The following is a 24,089-nucleotide window of genomic DNA, read 5'->3' as shown; positions in this document are numbered from 1 at the left end:
ATGTTTGAACTTCCTCTTGCATGTGTCTCAGTTAAACCTTGTGCTGTTGCTCAGCGCAGCCGTGTTTTTAACTCCTCCACTGCTGAGCACTTTTCAACAGTCTTTAACCAGATTTGTCAGATCCCGGATCTTTTATGCAGCCAGACTGAGGAACTGAGTTCTTGGTTTGATTCCACCTGTCGGACTGCTTTGGACACTGTGGCTCCATTAAAAACCAGGCGGCCTAACGCTAAATCTGAGCCTTGGCTGAACGACATGACCCGAGTTGTCAGACGCGACTGCCGTCGGGCTGAGCGCAAATGGAAAAAGGACAAACCAGGTGTCATTTCAGATGCTGAAGGGCTGTTGGCGTCAACATCAAAGAACTGTGAAAGAGGCCAAAAGAAAACACTTATCTGACATTATTTTGTCTAACTGCCACAACCCGCGTGTCTTATTTAATACTATTAACTCTGTTCTTAGTGCACCGTTTACAAACTGTATTGAGCCCTCAGCTGAAGCCTGTGAACATTTTTTGACACTTTTTTATTGAGAAGGTTTCCTTAACAAGGGCTCAAATCTGTCCTTGTGCTCATGACCCCTCAGTCTTTGTTTCCTGCTCTGCTGTCTTTGGCAGGTTTGAGCCAGTGACCCTGTTCATTATAACGGAGACGGTTGGTCATCTTAAGCCTGCTGGGTCTCCAAATGATGCTGTTCCTCCTCGACTTTTAAAAGAGGTGTTACCTACAGTTGGTCCTTTGGTCCTTGAGCTGGTAAACCATAGTCTGATGTCAGGCGTTGTCCCTAAAGATTTTAAACATGCAGTAGTCAAACCTCTGATTAAAAAACCTGCTCTTGATCCGCAGGATCTTGCGAATTACAGGCCTATCTCCATACTACCTTTTCTTTCTAAAATTCTTGAAATGATAGTCTATAGCCAAATATTGGCCTTTTTGGAAAAGCAAAATGTATTAGAGGTTTTCCAATCTGGTTTTAAACCCTTTCACAGCACCGAATCAGCCTTTTTAAAAGTTTTTAAATGACATATTCTTAGCTACTGATGCTGGGGACTGTGTTGTTCTTGTGCTTTTAGATTTGACAGCTGCTTTTGATACTGTGGATCATGCTGTTTTATTCTCTCGTTTGGAGCACTGGGTGGGCATTAGAGGCACAGCTCTCGAGTGGTTTAGAGCAAGCATGGCATTGCTTTCCACTTGTATGCTGACGACTGTCAGATCTATGTCCCTCTTCAGAAAAAAGGCGGATATCTCATACAGCCATTACTTCAGTGTCTTGATGACATAAAGTCTTGGATGTCTATTAACTTTATAAAATTCAGTGATAAAAAGACTGAGGTGATGATTTTTGGTAGTCCTACTGAGACCCCCCAATGTGTATGTTGATTCCCTGGCCCAGTTTGTTAAGCCAACTGTCACCAACCTGGGGGTCAAAGTGGGCTGTGATCTGATGTTTGAAAATCAGATTAGGGCAGTGGTAAAATCTAGCTTCTTTCACCTCAGGCAGCTGGCGAAAATAAAGCCAATTCTTTCTCGGCAGCACTTCGAGACAGTGATCCACGCCTTTGTTACCACTCGGCTGGATTACAGTAACACACTCTATATTGGGGTCAGTGCATGTCATATTAGTCATCTACAGAGGGTGCAAAATGCGCAGCCCGTCTTTTAACTGGCACTCCAAAGTTTGAGCACATTTCCCCTGTTTTAGCTTCACTTCACTGGCTGCCCATTTCTTTTAGGATTCATTTTAAAATTCTTTTGTTTGCTTTCAAATGTCTCCATTGCCTTGCACCTTCTTATCTCTCTGTCCTGTTACAGCCGTACACACCCTCCCGCTCTCTCAGGTCAGCTGATCAGCTGCTCCTGAATGTACCCAGGACTAGGCGTAAACTTAGAGGAGATCGCGCCTTTGCTGTAGCAGCTCCTAAACTGTGGAATGAGCTTCCTTTAGAGATAAGACAGGCCAGTTCCTTACCTGTTTTTAAGTTTCTTGAAAACACACCTCTTTACCCTTGCTTTTGTCAACTTGTGAGATGTTGGTTGCTATTTTTAGTTTTGACTTATTTGAGCTGTTTTTGGGTGTTTCAATGCTGTTTTTAACTAGTTTTTATTCTTATTATTGGGCTGTTTTAATTTTATGTCTCTTGTGTTTTATTTCTTTCTCTTTGCTGCTTTCTGTTTATTCTATTGTTTTAATGTATTTTCTGTACAGCACTTTGTTCCTGTGCTGGGTGTTTTAAAGTGCTTTGTAAATAAATAAATGAATGAAATGAATAAACATAATAGATTGAAGAGGTGGTGGTTAAACTCCCCTGTGGGTGGAAGATGGTTTATTCCAGGTGACAGCTGAAACTATTTAAGGCTGCAGAAATAGATGAGAGAGAAGTTTTGTTTGGCATGTGCTGGAATAAACTGCTGCTACCTTCACCTCATGCTGCCTCCATCATCTTCACTGTAAATCCAACCGCAACGGCCGTGTTTATGACACGTGGTGTCAGAAGTGGGATCTTCATGCCACAGTGAGAGGATGTTTACCAGAAATGGGAAAAAGCCAGGCCAGGAAGGGGAGCTTGATGGAGGAGTCAGAGCTTCATCTACTCGGGAGGCCATGGCAACAACCAACCCAGAAGACAAGTTGGAGGAACTGGCAGGCTTAGTGAAATCTCTTATGCAGTCTCAAGCAGCCAGAGACCAGAAGATGGAGAAAGATATGAGTCACCAGGAGCAAAGGTGGAAAAGCGTGCTGCATCAATTTCAACAAATTCAGCTACAAGTGAATGCTGTAATTGATAAACCCAGTCCATCTGAAGGACCACCTCCCTCCTCAACATTGGAGACACCTGACGATGGATCATAGGGGGCAGACGACCAGGTGACCCATGGAACCAGGTCCTCTATTGAACCAAAAATCTTTCCCTTATCACCAGATGACGACATTGAGCATTTCCTCACTACGTTTGAGAGGATGGCCCAGGTGTCGTTGGCCAGAGATGAGTGGGCGGTTCGTCTCATTCCCCTGTTGACAGGTAAAGCCCGTACAGCCTATGTTCTCATGGATATTGAAGATGCGGAGAACAATGATAAAATGAAAGAGGCAATACCGGCAAAATATGAAATCACTGGTGAAACGTATCAACGTCACTTCAGAGCCTTGAAGGTTGAACACGGTGAGACGCCACATGAACTCTACGTAAGATTAAAAGACTTGTTTTCAAGATGGATTAAACCTGACAAATGTACTGTACAAGAAATATCTGAGCAGATAATCCTGGAGCAGTTTTTGAAAATGGTTAATCCAGAGCTGGAGATATGGATACGGGAGCGCGACCCAAAGTCAGCGAAAGAAGCAACAAACCTGGCAGAGGTTTTCACATCAGCGAGGAAGGGGAGCAGGAGCACCTATTTTGCCCGGGACTTCCACCATACCCAGTCAAGTAAGTCCATTGGGGTTGAACAGGGCTCTGGTCAAGTTCGGGCTAGACATGCTTCTAGTTCTGGACAGTTACCGTTCCAAAGAACTCATAATGGTAAAAAGACATTCCCCAAACAATCTGTACAAAATACAAGATGTTATCACTGTAATAACCTTGGCCATACACAACACTTTTGCTCTGCCCTTAAATCAAAACCGTCTTCTCAAGGGGGTCGGTGTCACGACCAGAAACGCAAATTGTAGAAAAAAAGTGTTTGCACTGTTCCTGTTCTAATTAATGGGAAGAAAGAGAAAGCTTTGCTTGACATTGGGTGTTTCCAATCATTGGTGCATGCTAGTTTGATTTCAAATGAAAAGCTAAGGGAGACGGGGACTAAAATAAGCTGCGTGCATGGAGATGAACATGTTTATCCAACAGCTGAGGTTTATTTGACAGTGGGAGGTCAAACTTACCCATTACAACTAGTGGTAGTTCCTTCTTTGTAGAGCCCTGCACTGAAGCCCTAGACCCTTGGGTCGGCCTGGCCCGACGGCCCTCGGGCTGGGCTTCGGGCCAACGACTGTGTAATTACCTTGGACACGGGCCGGTCGCCTTTATTTTTAATCGAATTCATAAAAAAAAATTGAAACACAAACGCAGCAGTAGAGCCCTGCGTGGGACTGTTTTCTTCATCCCGCTCCTGCCCGCTCCCGCTGAATTTCTGACCATTACCGCCTGCAACTGCAACGTGCGTGTTACACTCCCGCCCGCACCTGCAGCGTGCATGTCTACTCCCGCCCGCAACCGCAAAACTCAAGAGAAATTATTACCTCACAATAAAAGAGATGTATTGAGTTTGCGTCCTCTCTGGTCCTGGAGAAAACATGTCACTCTTCCATCCATCTGATGCGGCTCTCTGTGCTTGTAAAATAATGAATGGATATTTAAATAAAATGCTTTATATTTGACTGAATTAATTTATATCTGTAAGTCAATTCTATGTAAAGATTGTCTGCGTAAACCTGAACAGGTCCAACCCAGTCTTACTGTGAGACCGGGTTGACGCGTCACGCTTGTGCGTAATATAAGCTGTCTGAGCTGAAGAGATTCAGGGATTCTCCTCCTGGATGTGTCGCCACATTGGAGACAGGAACAAGCACTATTCAGCCAAAGTTTCATAATCAGGGAAAATTTTCTAAGTGACAAGTCTCTCTGAGCGACAGGGTTTGGAAAACACTCGCTTCAGTGGGAGGAATCTTCCCGCATGTGCTTTGGTTCTGCGATGCGCTCCAAACCCCTCTCCACAACTTCAGCTCCCTGTGCACATATGCGCTGACAGCGAGCTGCGCTGAGCAGCTCGGATGTTCAGATGGGAATCTTTTCTTGGGTGATTTAGCTACATCTGCGATGTGTGTAACGAATAAAATGTCAGTTCGTCTGCATGCGTCGGGGTAATTCTTTCTATTCTGGAACTATCCGGTCAACTCAAGCCCTGCTTTTGACTGTTCTGTTTTCTTGTGAAAATTGTTGGAAAGAGATCAAATTTAACTTCATTAACACCAGAGCCAGTGCGCCGTCATCTCTGTGATGGTAAATGAGGGAAAACAAATTGATCGGATCCTGCACATCTTTTAACACATTGGTCAGGATTGACGCACTTTGTTTTCATTTAGCTGGTTAAAAAAAAATCGGGCTCGGGCTCGGGCCGGGCCAGAGAATCCTGAAAACCTTTTCGGGCCGGGTCGGGCTGGGGCTCAACCCCCTCGGGCCGGGCCGGACACGGGCTAAGATTTTAGGCCCGTGCAGGGCTCTACTTCTTTGCCCTACTCAGTAATACTTGGTAATGATATCCCCACACTGTGTGATCTGATACATGAATCAGACTGTGATTTCCAAGTACTTACTGATGTAGACACCCAGGGTTCTATGGCTGAATCTCAAGGGAGTGCAGAACTATTAAAACCTTGTTATGTGGTTACAAGGGCACAAAGTGCAAACGCTGGTTTAGAAGAGCTGCCCTTTTTCATGGAGTCTCTGGAAACAGAGCCAAGAATGACTAGAAAGTCTCGAGCTCAGAAAAGGAGGGAAAAGTTTAAAGGTGTGGGTGACGAGGGGAAATCACAGTTGCCTAAACCAAATAACCTGTTTGAATTTGACATTCCCTCAGACTTAGGTGCCCTCCAGAGGAGTGATCCCACTCTGAAACCCTGGTTTGAAAAGGTGACTATGGTAGAAGGAGTTCATCAGGGTCAGGTAAACTGCCTTGAAGATGTGATCTATTTGATTTAAGGGGGTATTTTGTATCAGATGAAGGGCATGTGTGAAGCTTTAGCACTTCCACAGCAGTTCAGGCACAAAGTCCTTGAGTTAGGCCACTCAATCCCTTGGGCAGGCCATATGGCATTTTACAAGACTCTAAGTAGAATCAGCAGTCGTTTTGTTTGGCCAGGAATGTATACTCCGGTCTCCAAGTTTTGTGGTTCATGTGAAAAATGTCAGCTGACTTCAAGCAAAGGAGGAACACGAGCCCAGTTACAACCATTGCCAATCATTGGAACACCATTTGAAAGGATAGGCATGGATATTGTAGGCCCCCTACAGAAAAGCTGCTCAGGCTATCGATACATATTGGTGATATGTGACTATGCTACACTGTATCCTGAGGCTTTCCCACTAGATCTTAGATCTATCAAAGCCAGACATATTGCTAATTGGCTCTTGCAACTGTTCTCCAGAGTAGGAATCCCGAAATAAATTCTCACTGATTGTGGGTCAAACTTTCTGTCCAGATTATTGCAACAGGTTTACAAGTTGCTGGGGATTAAGGGACTTAAGACCACTGTAGCATCACAAAGGTCCTCTAATTTGTGACAAAGGTCACATTTTCCCAGCTAGGTCAAGCTGGGTCAGACTGTAACTTTTGGTTCCACAGATTAATCCAGGAGTCATGATGTCTGCTGAATTTATCATCCTTATCTGCTGTTGTTACGTCCCAGAAGAAGGACACTTCAAGTTTCACAAAAATAATTTAAATAATAATTTTAGTAATCTCGTTGACTTTATTACTGTTATTATAATCATGATGAATAATCACTTGGTTCAGTAAATGTAATTTAATGACTGAAATGAATTATTATGCTTTGGATATAATTATGATTATGGTTGATGATCAGTAATGTGTGTTCAGCCAGAGGTGGTTTTACCACCGCCTGTTAATAGCAAAAATAAATAAATAACAATTTTGAGTACCTGTCCACTTGAGTGACTATTATGCATGAAAGGGTTAAGGAAAAGTGCAATATGCTGTTGTAACTGTTTGAGGTCTGTAAGGTGTTGTTCCTCAGAAGGGCGAGTGCGTAACAGCACCCTCTGCTGGCTCAAAAGACAAGGACAAAAGCTTACAGCACCTGGTATTCCCAGGCGGTCTCCCATCCAAGTACTAACCAGGCCCGACCCTGCTTAGCTTCCGAGATCAGACGAGATCGGGCGTGTTCAGGGTGGTATGGCCGTAAGCGAAGGCTTGTCCTTCCGTCCTCCGTTTTATGGGTGCAGAGACAGTTGTGCCCTTGGCTGCCATTGAATGGAATGCTGCAATTTGAGGCCTTTCCAGTAAACCGCCCTCATCCCCAGTTTGAGCTGTGTCTGGCCGGGCTCCGTGGGCGAAAGCGGAGAGGGGAGCTTGTGTAGTGACACAGTAGAATAGGTTCATGCGCTTTAATCCAAATTTGTTCACATCGCAGACGTCAGAAAGTACAAACGATATTATTTAACATTTGGATGTACAAAAAGGCCACCTTCACCTCAGTTGAGGGAAGTACCTCGTTTTTCCTTTGTCCCTCCTATGAGTGGTGGGCCCATGGAAAGTGGGACCCACGCCCCCCTGTTCGGGCTGCGTCTGGCCGGGCTCTGTGGGTGAAATACTTGCAAACAGGTGCCGGCCGGCTGGCGCCCGATTTTTCTTAGTTTGTGAGTTCAGCTTTTCTTGTGTTTGGCAGCAATAAATTGCAATGTGTTTCTCCAACAACCTATTTGGGTCTTTGTGGAAAAGACCTATTGGTGCATTTTGATGCCATTCCAGTAAAAGGCCCACATTTCTTTTAGCTGGTAGCGTAGCGGCAAAGACTTGCGACGTGCCATCATGGCCGCAGGCTGCAGAGCCTTGCTCCGGAACGAAATCTTAATGACAATCTTTAGTTAGATCCCTGAATTGCAAGTAAGTCACAGATAGATGAGTTGGATTTTCTCTATTGCAACTTGGGAAGTAAAATGTGAACGTATTGAAGAAGAAACGCTCTTTTAAAACCTGATTGCCCCAGGGAATGGGCTTTTTGACATTTCTGTGTTAACCCTTTGATGCATGAATTATGAAATCTTCAACCATGATTTTTTTTAACAATTTTTTGATTCATCTTTAGGTGTGAATGAAACAAATTTCAACAAATATTTTTTGTAAAAATGTATAATTTACAAATAATTTATTACATGTCCACCTCAGTGAACAGCGTGCAATCTGAACATGAAATATGTTGGCTTGGCTTACCAAAGTCCAAATGGAGGTGCTCAAATGCAATAAAGTCTTCAACAGCTGTGCTTAATAGCAAAAATAAATAAATAACAATTTTGAGTACCTGTCCACTTGAGTGACTATTATGCATGAAAGGGTTAAGGAAAAGTGCAATATGCTGTTGTAACTGTTTGAGGTCTGTAAGGTGTTGTTCCTCAGAAGGGCGAGTGCGTAACAGCACCCTCTGCTGGCTCAAAAGACAAGGACAAAAGCTTACAGCACCTGGTATTCCCAGGCGGTCTCCCATCCAAGTACTAACCAGGCCCGACCCTGCTTAGCTTCCGAGATCAGACGAGATCGGGCGTGTTCAGGGTGGTATGGCCGTAAGCGAAGGCTTGTCCTTCCGTCCTCCGTTTTATGGGTGCAGAGACAGTTGTGCCCTTGGCTGCCATTGAATGGAATGCTGCAATTTGAGGCCTTTCCAGTAAACCGCCCTCATCCCCAGTTTGAGCTGTGTCTGGCCGGGCTCCGTGGGCGAAAGCGGAGAGGGGAGCTTGTGTAGTGACACAGTAGAATAGGTTCATGCGCTTTAATCCAAATTTGTTCACATCGCAGACGTCAGAAAGTACAAACGATATTATTTAACATTTGGATGTACAAAAAGGCCACCTTCACCTCAGTTGAGAGAAGTACCTCGTTTTTCCTTTGTCCCTCCTATGAGTGGTGGGCCCATGGAAAGTGGGACCCACGCCCCCCTGTTCGGGCTGCGTCTGGCCGGGCTCTGTGGGTGAAATCCTTGCAAACAGGTGCCGGCCGGCTGGCGCCCGATTTTTCTTAGTTTGTGAGTTCAGCTTTTCTTGTGTTTGGCAGCAATAAATTGCAATGTGTTTCTCCAACAACCTATTTGGGTCTTTGTGGAAAAGACCTATTGGTGCATTTTGATGCCATTCCAGTAAAAGGCCCACATTTCTTTTAGCTGGTAGCGTAGCGGCAAAGACTTGCGACGTGCCATCATGGCCGCAGGCTGCAGAGCCTTGCTCCGGAACGAAATCTTAATGACAATCTTTAGTTAGATCCCTGAATTGCAAGTAAGTCACAGATAGATGAGTTGGATTTTCTCTATTGCAACTTGGGAAGTAAAATGTGAACGTATTGAAGAAGAAACGCTCTTTTAAAACCTGATTGCCCCAGGGAATGGGCTTTTTGACATTTCTGTGTTAACCCTTTGATGCATGAATTATGAAATCTTCAACCATGATTTTTTTTAACAATTTTTTGATTCATCTTTAGGTGTGAATGAAACAAATTTCAACAAATATTTTTTGTAAAAATGTATAATTTACAAATAATTTATTACATGTCCACCTCAGTGAACAGCGTGCAATCTGAACATGAAATATGTTGGCTTGGCTTACCAAAGTCCAAATGGAGGTGCTCAAATGCAATAAAGTCTTCAACAGCTGTGCTTAATAGCAAAAATAAATAAATAACAATTTTGAGTACCTGTCCACTTGAGTGACTATTATGCATGAAAGGGTTAAGGAAAAGTGCAATATGCTGTTGTAACTGTTTGAGGTCTGTAAGGTGTTGTTCCTCAGAAGGGCGAGTGCGTAACAGCACCCTCTGCTGGCTCAAAAGACAAGGACAAAAGCTTACAGCAGCTGGTATTCCCAGGCGGTCTCCCATCCAAGTACTAACCAGGCCCGACCCTGCTTAGCTTCCGAGATCAGACGAGATCGGGCGTGTTCAGGGTGGTATGGCCGTAAGCGAAGGCTTGTCCTTCCGTCCTCCGTTTTATGGGTGCAGAGACAGTTGTGCCCTTGGCTGCCATTGAATGGAATGCTGCAATTTGAGGCCTTTCCAGTAAACCGCCCTCATCCCCAGTTTGAGCTGTGTCTGGCCGGGCTCCGTGGGCGAAAGCGGAGAGGGGAGCTTGTGTAGTGACACAGTAGAATAGGTTCATGCGCTTTAATCCAAATTTGTTCACATCGCAGACGTCAGAAAGTACAAACGATATTATTTAACATTTGGATGTACAAAAAGGCCACCTTCACCTCAGTTGAGAGAAGTACCTCGTTTTTCCTTTGTCCCTCCTATGAGTGGTGGGCCCATGGAAAGTGGGACCCACGCCCCCCTGTTCGGGCTGCGTCTGGCCGGGCTCTGTGGGTGAAATCCTTGCAAACAGGTGCCGGCCGGCTGGCGCCCGATTTTTCTTAGTTTGTGAGTTCAGCTTTTCTTGTGTTTGGCAGCAATAAATTGCAATGTGTTTCTCCAACAACCTATTTGGGTCTTTGTGGAAAAGACCTATTGGTGCATTTTGATGCCATTCCAGTAAAAGGCCCACATTTCTTTTAGCTGGTAGCGTAGCGGCAAAGACTTGCGACGTGCCATCATGGCCGCAGGCTGCAGAGCCTTGCTCCGGAACGAAATCTTAATGACAATCTTTAGTTAGATCCCTGAATTGCAAGTAAGTCACAGATAGATGAGTTGGATTTTCTCTATTGCAACTTGGGAAGTAAAATGTGAACGTATTGAAGAAGAAACGCTCTTTTAAAACCTGATTGCCCCAGGGAATGGGCTTTTTGACATTTCTGTGTTAACCCTTTGATGCATGAATTATGAAATCTTCAACCATGATTTTTTTTAACAATTTTTTGATTCATCTTTAGGTGTGAATGAAACAAATTTCAACAAATATTTTTTGTAAAAATGTATAATTTACAAATAATTTATTACATGTCCACCTCAGTGAACAGCGTGCAATCTGAACATGAAATATGTTGGCTTGGCTTACCAAAGTCCAAATGGAGGTGCTCAAATGCAATAAAGTCTTCAACAGCTGTGCTTAATAGCAAAAATAAATAAATAACAATTTTGAGTACCTGTCCACTTGAGTGACTATTATGCATGAAAGGGTTAAGGAAAAGTGCAATATGCTGTTGTAACTGTTTGAGGTCTGTAAGGTGTTGTTCCTCAGAAGGGCGAGTGCGTAACAGCACCCTCTGCTGGCTCAAAAGACAAGGACAAAAGCTTACAGCAGCTGGTATTCCCAGGCGGTCTCCCATCCAAGTACTAACCAGGCCCGACCCTGCTTAGCTTCCGAGATCAGACGAGATCGGGCGTGTTCAGGGTGGTATGGCCGTAAGCGAAGGCTTGTCCTTCCGTCCTCCGTTTTATGGGTGCAGAGACAGTTGTGCCCTTGGCTGCCATTGAATGGAATGCTGCAATTTGAGGCCTTTCCAGTAAACCGCCCTCATCCCCAGTTTGAGCTGTGTCTGGCCGGGCTCCGTGGGCGAAAGCGGAGAGGGGAGCTTGTGTAGTGACACAGTAGAATAGGTTCATGCGCTTTAATCCAAATTTGTTCACATCGCAGACGTCAGAAAGTACAAACGATATTATTTAACATTTGGATGTACAAAAAGGCCACCTTCACCTCAGTTGAGAGAAGTACCTCGTTTTTCCTTTGTCCCTCCTATGAGTGGTGGGCCCATGGAAAGTGGGACCCACGCCCCCCTGTTCGGGCTGCGTCTGGCCGGGCTCTGTGGGTGAAATCCTTGCAAACAGGTGCCGGCCGACTGGCGCCCGATTTTTCTTAGTTTGTGAGTTCAGCTTTTCTTGTGTTTGGCAGCAATAAATTGCAATGTGTTTCTCCAACAACCTATTTGGGTCTTTGTGGAAAAGACCTATTGGTGCATTTTGATGCCATTCCAGTAAAAGGCCCACATTTCTTTTAGCTGGTAGCGTAGCGGCAAAGACTTGCGACGTGCCATCATGGCCGCAGGCTGCAGAGCCTTGCTCCGGAACGAAATCTTAATGACAATCTTTAGTTAGATCCCTGAATTGCAAGTAAGTCACAGATAGATGAGTTGGATTTTCTCTATTGCAACTTGGGAAGTAAAATGTGAACGTATTGAAGAAGAAACGCTCTTTTAAAACCTGATTGCCCCAGGGAATGGGCTTTTTGACATTTCTGTGTTAACCCTTTGATGCATGAATTATGAAATCTTCAACCATGATTTTTTTTAACAATTTTTTGATTCATCTTTAGGTGTGAATGAAACAAATTTCAACAAATATTTTTTGTAAAAATGTATAATTTACAAATAATTTATTACATGTCCACCTCAGTGAACAGCGTGCAATCTGAACATGAAATATGTTGGCTTGGCTTACCAAAGTCCAAATGGAGGTGCTCAAATGCAATAAAGTCTTCAACAGCTGTGCTTAATAGCAAAAATAAATAAATAACAATTTTGAGTACCTGTCCACTTGAGTGACTATTATGCATGAAAGGGTTAAGGAAAAGTGCAATATGCTGTTGTAACTGTTTGAGGTCTGTAAGGTGTTGTTCCTCAGAAGGGCGAGTGCGTAACAGCACCCTCTGCTGGCTCAAAAGACAAGGACAAAAGCTTACAGCAGCTGGTATTCCCAGGCGGTCTCCCATCCAAGTACTAACCAGGCCCGACCCTGCTTAGCTTCCGAGATCAGACGAGATCGGGCGTGTTCAGGGTGGTATGGCCGTAAGCGAAGGCTTGTCCTTCCGTCCTCCGTTTTATGGGTGCAGAGACAGTTGTGCCCTTGGCTGCCATTGAATGGAATGCTGCAATTTGAGGCCTTTCCAGTAAACCGCCCTCATCCCCAGTTTGAGCTGTGTCTGGCCGGGCTCCGTGGGCGAAAGCGGAGAGGGGAGCTTGTGTAGTGACACAGTAGAATAGGTTCATGCGCTTTAATCCAAATTTGTTCACATCGCAGACGTCAGAAAGTACAAACGATATTATTTAACATTTGGATGTACAAAAAGGCCACCTTCACCTCAGTTGAGAGAAGTACCTCGTTTTTCCTTTGTCCCTCCTATGAGTGGTGGGCCCATGGAAAGTGGGACCCACGCCCCCCTGTTCGGGCTGCGTCTGGCCGGGCTCTGTGGGTGAAATCCTTGCAAACAGGTGCCGGCCGGCTGGCGCCCGATTTTTCTTAGTTTGTGCGTTCAGCTTTTCTTGTGTTTGGCAGCAATAAATTGCAATGTGTTTCTCCAACAACCTATTTGGGTCTTTGTGGAAAAGACCTATTGGTGCATTTTGATGCCATTCCAGTAAAAGGCCCACATTTCTTTTAGCTGGTAGCGTAGCGGCAAAGACTTGCGACGTGCCATCATGGCCGCAGGCTGCAGAGCCTTGCTCCGGAACGAAATCTTAATGACAATCTTTAGTTAGATCCCTGAATTGCAAGTAAGTCACAGATAGATGAGTTGGATTTTCTCTATTGCAACTTGGGAAGTAAAATGTGAACGTATTGAAGAAGAAACGCTCTTTTAAAACCTGATTGCCCCAGGGAATGGGCTTTTTGACATTTCTGTGTTAACCCTTTGATGCATGAATTATGAAATCTTCAACCATGATTTTTTTTAACAATTTTTTGATTCATCTTTAGGTGTGAATGAAACAAATTTCAACAAATATTTTTTGTAAAAATGTATAATTTACAAATAATTTATTACATGTCCACCTCAGTGAACAGCGTGCAATCTGAACATGAAATATGTTGGCTTGGCTTACCAAAGTCCAAATGGAGGTGCTCAAATGCAATAAAGTCTTCAACAGCTGTGCTTAATAGCAAAAATAAATAAATAACAATTTTGAGTACCTGTCCACTTGAGTGACTATTATGCATGAAAGGGTTAAGGAAAAGTGCAATATGCTGTTGTAACTGTTTGAGGTCTGTAAGGTGTTGTTCCTCAGAAGGGCGAGTGCGTAACAGCACCCTCTGCTGGCTCACAAAAGACAAGGACAAAAGCTTACAGCAGCTGGTATTCCCAGGCGGTCTCCCATCCAAGTACTAACCAGGCCCGACCCTGCTTAGCTTCCGAGATCAGACGAGATCGGGCGTGTTCAGGGTGGTATGGCCGTAAGCGAAGGCTTGTCCTTCCGTCCTCCGTTTTATGGGTGCAGAGACAGTTGTGCCCTTGGCTGCCATTGAATGGAATGCTGCAATTTGAGGCCTTTCCAGTAAACCGCCCTCATCCCCAGTTTGAGCTGTGTCTGGCCGGGCTCCGTGGGCGAAAGCGGAGAGGGGAGCTTGTGTAGTGACACAGTAGAATAGGTTCATGCGCTTTAATCCAAATTTGTTCACATCGCAGACGTCAGAAAGTACAAACGATATTATTTAACATTTGGATGTACAAAAAGGCCACCTTCACCTCAGTTGAGAGAAGTACCTCGTTTTTCCTTTGTCCCTCCTATGAGTGGTGGGCCCATGGAAAGTGGGACCCACGCCCCCCTGTTCGGGCTGCGTCTGGCCGGGCTCTGTGGGTGAAATCCTTGCAAACAGGTGCCGGCCGGCTGGCGCCCGATTTTTCTTAGTTTGTGAGTTCAGCTTTTCTTGTGTTTGGCAGCAATAAATTGCAATGTGTTTCCCCAACAACCTATTTGGGTCTTTGTGGAAAAGACCTATTGGTGCATTTTGATGCCATTCCAGTAAAAGGCCCACATTTCTTTTAGCTGGTAGCGTAGCGGCAAAGACTTGCGACGTGCCATCATGGCCGCAGGCTGCAGAGCCTTGCTCCGGAACGAAATCTTAATGACAATCTTTAATTAGATCCCTGAATTGCAAGTAAGTCACAGATAGATGAGTTGGATTTTCTCTATTGCAACTTGGGAAGTAAAATGTGAACGTATTGAAGAAGAAACGCTCTTTTAAAACCTGATTGCCCCAGGGAATGGGCTTTTTGACATTTCTGTGTTAACCCTTTGATGCATGAATTATGAAATCTTCAACCATGATTTTTTTTAACAATTTTTTGATTCATCTTTAGGTGTGAATGAAACAAATTTCAACAAATATTTTTTGTAAAAATGTATAATTTACAAATAATTTATTACATGTCCACCTCAGTGAACAGCGTGCAATCTGAACATGAAATATGTTGGCTTGGCTTACCAAAGTCCAAATGGAGGTGCTCAAATGCAATAAAGTCTTCAACAGCTGTGCTTAATAGCAAAAATAAATAAATAACAATTTTGAGTACCTGTCCACTTGAGTGACTATTATGCATGAAAGGGTTAAGGAAAAGTGCAATATGCTGTTGTAACTGTTTGAGGTCTGTAAGGTGTTGTTCCTCAGAAGGGCGAGTGCGTAACAGCACCCTCTGCTGGCTCAAAAGACAAGGACAAAAGCTTACAGCAGCTGGTATTCCCAGGCGGTCTCCCATCCAAGTACTAACCAGGCCCGACCCTGCTTAGCTTCCGAGATCAGACGAGATCAGGCGTGTTCAGGGTGGTATGGCCGTAAGCGAAGGCTTTCCTTCCGTCCTCCGTTTTATGGGTGCAGAGACAGTTGTGCCCTTGGCTGCCATTGAATGGAATGCTGCAATTTGAGGCCTTTCCAGTAAACCGCCCTCATCCCCAGTTTGAGCTGTGTCTGGCCGGGCTCCGTGGGCGAAAGCGGAGAGGGGAGCTTGTGTAGTGACACAGTAGAATAGGTTCATGCGCTTTAATCCAAATTTGTTCACATCGCAGACGTCAGAAAGTACAAACGATATTATTTAACATTTGGATGTACAAAAAGGCCACCTTCACCTCAGTTGAGAGAAGTACCTCGTTTTTCCTTTGTCCCTCCTATGAGTGGTGGGCCCATGGAAAGTGGGACCCACGCCCCCCTGTTCGGGCTGCGTCTGGCCGGGCTCTGTGGGTGAAATCCTTGCAAACAGGTGCCGGCCGACTGGCGCCCGATTTTTCTTAGTTTGTGAGTTCAGCTTTTCTTGTGTTTGGCAGCAATAAATTGCAATGTGTTTCCCCAACAACCTATTTGGGTCTTTGTGGAAAAGACCTATTGGTGCATTTTGATGCCATTCCAGTAAAAGGCCCACATTTCTTTTAGCTGGTAGCGTAGCGGCAAAGACTTGCGACGTGCCATCATGGCCGCAGGCTGCAGAGCCTTGCTCCGGAACGAAATCTTAATGACAATCTTTAGTTAGATCCCTGAATTGCAAGTAAGTCACAGATAGATGAGTTGGATTTTCTCTATTGCAACTTGGGAAGTAAAATGTGAACGTATTGAAGAAGAAACGCTCTTTTAAAACCTGATTGCCCCAGGGAATGGGCTTTTTGACATTTCTGTGTTAACCCTTTGATGCATGAATTATGAAATCTTCAACCATGATTTTTTTTTAACAATTTTTTGATTCATCTTTAGGTGTGAATGAAACAAATTTCAACAAATATTTTTTGTAAAAATGTATAATTTACAAATAATTTATTACATGTCCACCTCAGTGAACAGCGTGCAATCTGAACATGAAATATGTTGGCTTGGCTTACCAAAGTCCAAATGGAGGTGCTCAAATGCAATAAAGTCTTCAACAGCTGTGCTTAATAGCAAAAATAAATAAATAACAATTTTGAGTACCTGTCCACTTGAGTGACTATTATGCATGAAAGGGTTAAGGAAAAGTGCAATATGCTGTTGTAACTGTTTGAGGTCTGTAAGGTGTTGTTCCTCAGAAGGGCGAGTGCATAACAGCACCCTCTGCTGGCTCAAAAGACAAGGACAAAAGCTTACAGCACCTGGTATTCCCAGGCGGTCTCCCATCCAAGTACTAACCAGGCCCGACCCTGCTTAGCTTCCGAGATCAGACGAGATAGGGCGTGTTCAGGGTGGTATGGCCGTAAGCGGACTTGTCCTTCCGTCTTCCGTTTTATGGGTGCAGAGACAGTTGTGCCCTTGGCTGCCATTGAATGGAATGCTGCAATTTGAGGCCTTTCCAGTAAACCGCCCTCATCCCCAGTTTGAGCTGTGTCTGGCCGGGCTCCGTGGGCGAAAGCGGAGAGGGGAGCTTGTGTAGTGACACAGTAGAATAGGTTCATGCGCTTTAATCCAAATTTGTTCACATCGCAGACGTCAGAAAGTACAAACGATATTATTTAACATTTGGATGTACAAAAAGGCCACCTTCACCTCAGTTGAGGGAAGTACCTCGTTTTTCCTTTGTCCCTCCTATGAGTGGTGGGCCCATGGAAAGTGGGACCCACGCCCCCCTGTTCGGGCTGCGTCTGGCCGGGCTCTGTGGGTGAAATCCTTGCAAACAGGTGCCGGCCGGCTGGCGCCCGATTTTTCTTAGTTTGTGAGTTCAGCTTTTCTTGTGTTTGGCAGCAATAAATTGCAATGTGTTTCTCCAACAACCTATTTGGGTCTTTGTGGAAAAGACCTATTGGTGCATTTTGATGCCATTCCAGTAAAAGGCCCACATTTCTTTTAGCTGGTAGCGTAGCGGCAAAGACTTGCGACGTGCCATCATGGCCGCAGGCTGCAGAGCCTTGCTCCGGAACGAAATCTTAATGACAATCTTTAGTTAGATCCCTGAATTGCAAGTAAGTCACAGATAGATGAGTTGGATTTTCTCTATTGCAACTTGGGAAGTAAAATGTGAACGTATTGAAGAAGAAACGCTCTTTTAAAACCTGATTGCCCCAGGGAATGGGCTTTTTGACATTTCTGTGTTAACCCTTTGATGCATGAATTATGAAATCTTCAACCATGATTTTTTTTTAACAATTTTTTGATTCATCTTTAGGTGTGAATGAAACAAATTTCAACAAATATTTTTTGTAAAAATGTATAATTTACAAATAATTTATTACATGTCCACCTCAGTGAACAGCGTGCAATCTGAACATGAAATATGTTGGCTTGGCTTACCAAAGTCCAAATGGAGGTGCTCAAATGCAATAAAGTCTTCAACAGCTGTGCTTAATAGCAAAAATAAATAAATAACAATTTTGAGTACCTGTCCACTTGAGTGACTATTATGCATGAAAGGGTTAAGGAAAAGTGCAATATGCTGTTGTAACTGTTTGAGGTCTGTAAGGTGTTGTTCCTCAGAAGGGCGAGTGCATAACAGCACCCTCTGCTGGCTCAAAAGACAAGGACAAAAGCTTACAGCACCTGGTATTCCCAGGCGGTCTCCCATCCAAGTACTAACCAGGCCCGACCCTGCTTAGCTTCCGAGATCAGACGAGATCGGGCGTGTTCAGGGTGGTATGGCCGTAAGCGAAGGCTTGTCCTTCCGTCCTCCGTTTTATGGGTGCAGAGACAGTTGTGCCCTTGGCTGCCATTGAATGGAATGCTGCAATTTGAGGCCTTTCCAGTAAACCGCCCTCATCCCCAGTTTGAGCTGTGTCTGGCCGGGCTCCGTGGGCGAAAGCGGAGAGGGGAGCTTGTGTAGTGACACAGTAGAATAGGTTCATGCGCTTTAATCCAAATTTGTTCACATCGCAGACGTCAGAAAGTACAAACGATATTATTTAACATTTGGATGTACAAAAAGGCCACCTTCACCTCAGTTGAGAGAAGTACCTCGTTTTTCCTTTGTCCCTCCTATGAGTGGTGGGCCCATGGAAAGTGGGACCCACGCCCCCCTGTTCGGGCTGCGTCTGGCCGGGCTCTGTGGGTGAAATCCTTGCAAACAGGTGCCGGCCGGCTGGCGCCCGATTTTTCTTAGTTTGTGAGTTCAGCTTTTCTTGTGTTTGGCAGCAATAAATTGCAATGTGTTTCTCCAACAACCTATTTGGGTCTTTGTGGAAAAGACCTATTGGTGCATTTTGATGCCATTCCAGTAAAAGGCCCACATTTCTTTTAGCTGGTAGCGTAGCGGCAAAGACTTGCGACGTGCCATCATGGCCGCAGGCTGCAGAGCCTTGCTCCGGAACGAAATCTTAATGACAATCTTTAGTTAGATCCCTGAATTGCAAGTAAGTCACAGATAGATGAGTTGGATTTTCTCTATTGCAACTTGGGAAGTAAAATGTGAACGTATTGAAGAAGAAACGCTCTTTTAAAACCTGATTGCCCCAGGGAATGGGCTTTTTGACATTTCTGTGTTAACCCTTTGATGCATGAATTATGAAATCTTCAACCATGATTTTTTTTAACAATTTTTTGATTCATCTTTAGGTGTGAATGAAACAAATTTCAACAAATATTTTTTGTAAAAATGTATAATTTACAAATAATTTATTACATGTCCACCTCAGTGAACAGCGTGCAATCTGAACATGAAATATGTTGGCTTGGCTTACCAAAGTCCAAATGGAGGTGCTCAAATGCAATAAAGTCTTCAACAGCTGTGCTTAATAGCAAAAATAAATAAATAACAATTTTGAGTACCTGTCCACTTGAGTGACTATTATGCATGAAAGGGTTAAGGAAAAGTGCAATATGCTGTTGTAACTGTTTGAGGTCTGTAAGGTGTTGTTCCTCAGAAGGGCGAGTGCGTAACAGCACCCTCTGCTGGCTCAAAAGACAAGGACAAAAGCTTACAGCAGCTGGTATTCCCAGGCGGTCTCCCATCCAAGTACTAACCAGGCCCGACCCTGCTTAGCTTCCGAGATCAGACGAGATCGGGCGTGTTCAGGGTGGTATGGCCGTAAGCGAAGGCTTGTCCTTCCGTCCTCCGTTTTATGGGTGCAGAGACAGTTGTGCCCTTGGCTGCCATTGAATGGAATGCTGCAATTTGAGGCCTTTCCAGTAAACCGCCCTCATCCCCAGTTTGAGCTGTGTCTGGCCGGGCTCCGTGGGCGAAAGCGGGGAGTGGAGCTTGTGTAGTGACACAGTAGAATAGGTTCATGCGCTTTAATCCAAATTTGTTCACATCGCAGACGTCAGAAAGTACAAACGATATTATTTAACATTTGGATGTACAAAAAGGCCACCTTCACCTCAGTTGAGAGAAGTACCTCGTTTTTCCTTTGTCCCTCCTATGAGTGGTGGGCCCATGGAAAGTGGGACCCACGCCCCCCTGTTCGGGCTGCGTCTGGCCGGGCTCTGTGGGTGAAATCCTTGCAAACAGGTGCCGGCCGACTGGCGCCCGATTTTTCTTAGTTTGTGAGTTCAGCTTTTCTTGTGTTTGGCAGCAATAAATTGCAATGTGTTTCTCCAACAACCTATTTGGGTCTTTGTGGAAAAGACCTATTGGTGCATTTTGATGCCATTCCAGTAAAAGGCCCACATTTCTTTTAGCTGGTAGCGTAGCGGCAAAGACTTGCGACGTGCCATCATGGCCGCAGGCTGCAGAGCCTTGCTCCGGAACGAAATCTTAATGACAATCTTTAGTTAGATCCCTGAATTGCAAGTAAGTCACAGATAGATGAGTTGGATTTTCTCTATTGCAACTTGGGAAGTAAAATGTGAACGTATTGAAGAAGAAACGCTCTTTTAAAACCTGATTGCCCCAGGGAATGGGCTTTTTGACATTTCTGTGTTAACCCTTTGATGCATGAATTATGAAATCTTCAACCATGATTTTTTTTTAACAATTTTTTGATTCTTCTTTAGGTGTGAATGAAACAAATTTCAACAAATATTTTTTGTAAAAATGTACAATTTACAAATAATTTATTACATGTCCACCTCAGTGAACAGCGTGCAATCTGAACATGAAATATGTTGGCTTGGCTTACCAAAGTCCAAATGGAGGTGCTCAAATGCAATAAAGTCTTCAACAGCTGTGCTTAATAGCAAAAATAAATAAATAACAATTTTGAGTACCTGTCCACTTGAGTGACTATTATGCATGAAAGGGTTAAGGAAAAGTGCAATATGCTGTTGTAACTGTTTGAGGTCTGTAAGGTGTTGTTCCTCAGAAGGGCGAGTGCATAACAGCACCCTCTGCTGGCTCAAAAGACAAGGACAAAAGCTTACAGCACCTGGTATTCCCAGGCGGTCTCCCATCCAAGTACTAACCAGGCCCGACCCTGCTTAGCTTCCGAGATCAGACGAGATCGGGCGTGTTCAGGGTGGTATGGCCGTAAGCGGACTTGTCCTTCCGTCTTCCGTTTTATGGGTGCAGAGACAGTTGTGCCCTTGGCTGCCATTGAATGGAATGCTGCAATTTGAGGCCTTTCCAGTAAACCGCCCTCATCCCCAGTTTGAGCTGTGTCTGGCCGGGCTCCGTGGGCGAAAGCGGAGAGGGGAGCTTGTGTAGTGACACAGTAGAATAGGTTCATGCGCTTTAATCCAAATTTGTTCACATCGCAGACGTCAGAAAGTACAAACGATATTATTTAACATTTGGATGTACAAAAAGGCCACCTTCACCTCAGTTGAGAGAAGTACCTCGTTTTTCCTTTGTCCCTCCTATGAGTGGTGGGCCCATGCAAAGTGGGACCCACGCCCCCCTGTTCGGGCTGCGTCTGGCCGGGCTCTGTGGGTGAAATCCTTGCAAATAGGTGCCGGCCGGCTGGCGCCTGATTTTTCTTAGTTTGTGAGTTCAGCTTTTCTTGTGTTTGGCAGCAATAAATTGCAATGTGTTTCTCCAACAACCTATTTGGGTCTTTGTGGAAAAGACCTATTGGTGCATTTTGATGCCATTCCAGTAAAAGGCCCACATTTCTTTTAGCTGGTAGCGTAGCGGCAAAGACTTGCGACGTGCCATCATGGCCGCAGGCTGCAGAGCCTTGCTCCGGAACGAAATCTTAATGACAATCTTTAGTTAGATCCCTGAATTGCAAGTAAGTCACAGATAGATGAGTTGGATTTTCTCTATTGCAACTTGGGAAGTAAAATGTGAACGTATTGAAGAAGAAACGCTCTTTTAAAACCTGATTGCCCCAGGGAATGGGCTTTTTGACATTTCTGTGTTAACCCTTTGATGCATGAATTATGAAATCTTCAACCATGATTTTTTTTAACAATTTTTTGATTCATCTTTAGGTGTGAATGAAACAAATTTCAACAAATATTTTTTGTAAAAATGTATAATTTACAAATAATTTATTACATGTCCACCTCAGTGAACAGCGTGCAATCTGAACATGAAATATGTTGGCTTGGCTTACCAAAGTCCAAATGGAGGTGCTCAAATGCAATAAAGTCTTCAACAGCTGTGCTTAATAGCAAAAATAAATAAATAACAATTTTGAGTACCTGTCCACTTGAGTGACTATTATGCATGAAAGGGTTAAGGAAAAGTGCAATATGCTGTTGTAACTGTTTGAGGTCTGTAAGGTGTTGTTCCTCAGAAGGGCGAGTGCGTAACAGCACCCTCTGCTGGCTCAAAAGACAAGGACAAAAGCTTACAGCACCTGGTATTCCCAGGCGGTCTCCCATCCAAGTACTAACCAGGCCCGACCCTGCTTAGCTTCCGAGATCAGACGAGAACGGGCGTGTTCAGGGTGGTATGGCCGTAAGCGAAGGCTTGTCCTTCCGTCCTCCGTTTTATGGGTGCAGAGACAGTTGTGCCCTTGGCTGCCATTGAATGGAATGCTGCAATTTGAGGCCTTTCCAGTAAACCGCCCTCATCCCCAGTTTGAGCTGTGTCTGGCCGGGCTCCGTGGGCGAAAGCGGAGAGGGGAGCTTGTGTAGTGACACAGTAGAATAGGTTCATGCGCTTTAATCCAAATTTGTTCACATCGCAGACGTCAGAAAGTACAAACGATATTATTTAACATTTGGATGTACAAAAAGGCCACCTTCACCTCAGTTGAGAGAAGTACCTCGTTTTTCCTTTGCCCCTCCTATGAGTGGTGGGCCCATGGAAAGTGGGACCCACGCCCCCCTGTTCGGGCTGCGTCTGGCCGGGCTCTGTGGGTGAAATCCTTGCAAACAGGTGCCGGCCGACTGGCGCCCGATTTTTCTTAGTTTGTGAGTTCAGCTTTTCTTGTGTTTGGCAGCAATAAATTGCAATGTGTTTCTCCAACAACCTATTTGGGTCTTTGTGGAAAAGACCTATTGGTGCATTTTGATGCCATTCCAGTAAAAGGCCCACATTTCTTTTAGCTGGTAGCGTAGCGGCAAAGACTTGCGACGTGCCATCATGGCCGCAGGCTGCAGAGCCTTGCTCCGGAACGAAATCTTAATGACAATCTTTAGTTAGATCCCTGAATTGCAAGTAAGTCACAGATAGATGAGTTGGATTTTCTCTATTGCAACTTGGGAAGTAAAATGTGAACGTATTGAAGAAGAAACGCTCTTTTAAAACCTGATTGCCCCAGGGAATGGGCTTTTTGACATTTCTGTGTTAACCCTTTGATGCATGAATTATGAAATCTTCAACCATGATTTTTTTTAACAATTTTTTGATTCATCTTTAGGTGTGAATGAAACAAATTTCAACAAATATTTTTTGTAAAAATGTATAATTTACAAATAATTTATTACATGTCCACCTCAGTGAACAGCGTGCAATCTGAACATGAAATATGTTGGCTTGGCTTACCAAAGTCCAAATGGAGGTGCTCAAATGCAATAAAGTCTTCAACAGCTGTGCTTAATAGCAAAAATAAATAAATAACAATTTTGAGTACCTGTCCACTTGAGTGACTATTATGCATGAAAGGGTTAAGGAAAAGTGCAATATGCTGTTGTAACTGTTTGAGGTCTGTAAGGTGTTGTTCCTCAGAAGGGCGAGTGCATAACAGCACCCTCTGCTGGCTCAAAAGACAAGGACAAAAGCTTACAGCACCTGGTATTCCCAGGCGGTCTCCCATCCAAGTACTAACCAGGCCCGACCCTGCTTAGCTTCCGAGATCAGACGAGATCGGGCGTGTTCAGGGTGGTATGGCCGTAAGCGAAGGCTTGTCCTTCCGTCCTCCGTTTTATGGGTGCAGAGACAGTTGTGCCCTTGGCTGCCATTGAATGGAATGCTGCAATTTGAGGCCTTTCCAGTAAACCGCCCTCATCCCCAGTTTGAGCTGTGTCTGGCCGGGCTCCGTGGGCGAAAGCGGAGAGGGGAGCTTGTGTAGTGACACAGTAGAATAGGTTCATGCGCTTTAATCCAAATTTGTTCACATCGCAGACGTCAGAAAGTACAAACGATATTATTTAACATTTGGATGTACAAAAAGGCCACCTTCACCTCAGTTGAGAGAAGTACCTCGTTTTTCCTTTGTCCCTCCTATGAGTGGTGGGCCCATGGAAAGTGGGACCCACGCCCCCCTGTTCGGGCTGCGTCTGGCCGGGCTCTGTGGGTGAAATCCTTGCAAACAGGTGCCGGCCGGCTGGCGCCTGATTTTTCTTAGTTTGTGAGTTCAGCTTTTCTTGTGTTTGGCAGCAATAAATTGCAATGTGTTTCTCCAACAACCTATTTGGGTCTTTGTGGAAAAGACCTATTGGTGCATTTTGATGCCATTCCAGTAAAAGGCCCACATTTCTTTTAGCTGGTAGCGTAGCGGCAAAGACTTGCGACGT

At 44.5% G+C, this 24,089-nt stretch overlaps 13 non-coding genes across 13 annotated transcripts; all 13 read right to left on the bottom strand.

Annotated features, from left to right (window-relative positions):
* Positions 1-6,804: 6,804 nt before the first annotated feature.
* Positions 6,805-6,923, bottom strand: LOC129165595 (5S ribosomal RNA). Its single transcript, XR_008564876.1, has one exon. It is a non-coding gene; the product is annotated as a 5S ribosomal RNA (ribosomal RNA).
* Positions 6,924-8,183: 1,260 nt separating this feature from the next.
* On the bottom strand, positions 8,184-8,302 carry LOC129166071 (5S ribosomal RNA). The gene has a single exon (XR_008565334.2). It is a non-coding gene; the product is annotated as a 5S ribosomal RNA (ribosomal RNA).
* A 1,260-nt stretch (positions 8,303-9,562) lies between these two features.
* On the bottom strand, positions 9,563-9,681 carry LOC129165711 (5S ribosomal RNA). The gene has a single exon (XR_008564987.2). It is a non-coding gene; the product is annotated as a 5S ribosomal RNA (ribosomal RNA).
* Positions 9,682-10,941: 1,260 nt separating this feature from the next.
* On the bottom strand, positions 10,942-11,060 carry LOC129165797 (5S ribosomal RNA). Its single transcript, XR_008565070.2, has one exon. It is a non-coding gene; the product is annotated as a 5S ribosomal RNA (ribosomal RNA).
* A 1,260-nt stretch (positions 11,061-12,320) lies between these two features.
* Positions 12,321-12,439, bottom strand: LOC129165822 (5S ribosomal RNA). Its single transcript, XR_008565093.2, has one exon. It is a non-coding gene; the product is annotated as a 5S ribosomal RNA (ribosomal RNA).
* Positions 12,440-13,701: 1,262 nt separating this feature from the next.
* Positions 13,702-13,820, bottom strand: LOC129165756 (5S ribosomal RNA). Its single transcript, XR_008565030.2, has one exon. It is a non-coding gene; the product is annotated as a 5S ribosomal RNA (ribosomal RNA).
* A 1,260-nt stretch (positions 13,821-15,080) lies between these two features.
* On the bottom strand, positions 15,081-15,199 carry LOC129165823 (5S ribosomal RNA). The gene has a single exon (XR_008565094.2). It is a non-coding gene; the product is annotated as a 5S ribosomal RNA (ribosomal RNA).
* Positions 15,200-16,459: 1,260 nt separating this feature from the next.
* Positions 16,460-16,578, bottom strand: LOC129165767 (5S ribosomal RNA). The gene has a single exon (XR_008565041.2). It is a non-coding gene; the product is annotated as a 5S ribosomal RNA (ribosomal RNA).
* Positions 16,579-17,837: 1,259 nt separating this feature from the next.
* On the bottom strand, positions 17,838-17,956 carry LOC129165824 (5S ribosomal RNA). Its single transcript, XR_008565095.2, has one exon. It is a non-coding gene; the product is annotated as a 5S ribosomal RNA (ribosomal RNA).
* A 1,260-nt stretch (positions 17,957-19,216) lies between these two features.
* Positions 19,217-19,335, bottom strand: LOC129165778 (5S ribosomal RNA). The gene has a single exon (XR_008565052.2). It is a non-coding gene; the product is annotated as a 5S ribosomal RNA (ribosomal RNA).
* A 1,261-nt stretch (positions 19,336-20,596) lies between these two features.
* On the bottom strand, positions 20,597-20,715 carry LOC129165790 (5S ribosomal RNA). Its single transcript, XR_008565063.1, has one exon. It is a non-coding gene; the product is annotated as a 5S ribosomal RNA (ribosomal RNA).
* A 1,258-nt stretch (positions 20,716-21,973) lies between these two features.
* On the bottom strand, positions 21,974-22,092 carry LOC129165826 (5S ribosomal RNA). The gene has a single exon (XR_008565097.2). It is a non-coding gene; the product is annotated as a 5S ribosomal RNA (ribosomal RNA).
* A 1,260-nt stretch (positions 22,093-23,352) lies between these two features.
* On the bottom strand, positions 23,353-23,471 carry LOC129165802 (5S ribosomal RNA). The gene has a single exon (XR_008565074.1). It is a non-coding gene; the product is annotated as a 5S ribosomal RNA (ribosomal RNA).
* Between the last annotated feature and the right edge of the window lie 618 nt (positions 23,472-24,089).

The sequence above is a fragment of the Nothobranchius furzeri genome, chromosome 2, assembly GCF_043380555.1.
Source record: "Nothobranchius furzeri strain GRZ-AD chromosome 2, NfurGRZ-RIMD1, whole genome shotgun sequence".
Classification (NCBI taxonomy): Eukaryota; Metazoa; Chordata; class Actinopteri; order Cyprinodontiformes; family Nothobranchiidae; genus Nothobranchius; species Nothobranchius furzeri.
This window is presented reverse-complemented; position numbering and strand designations above follow the sequence as displayed.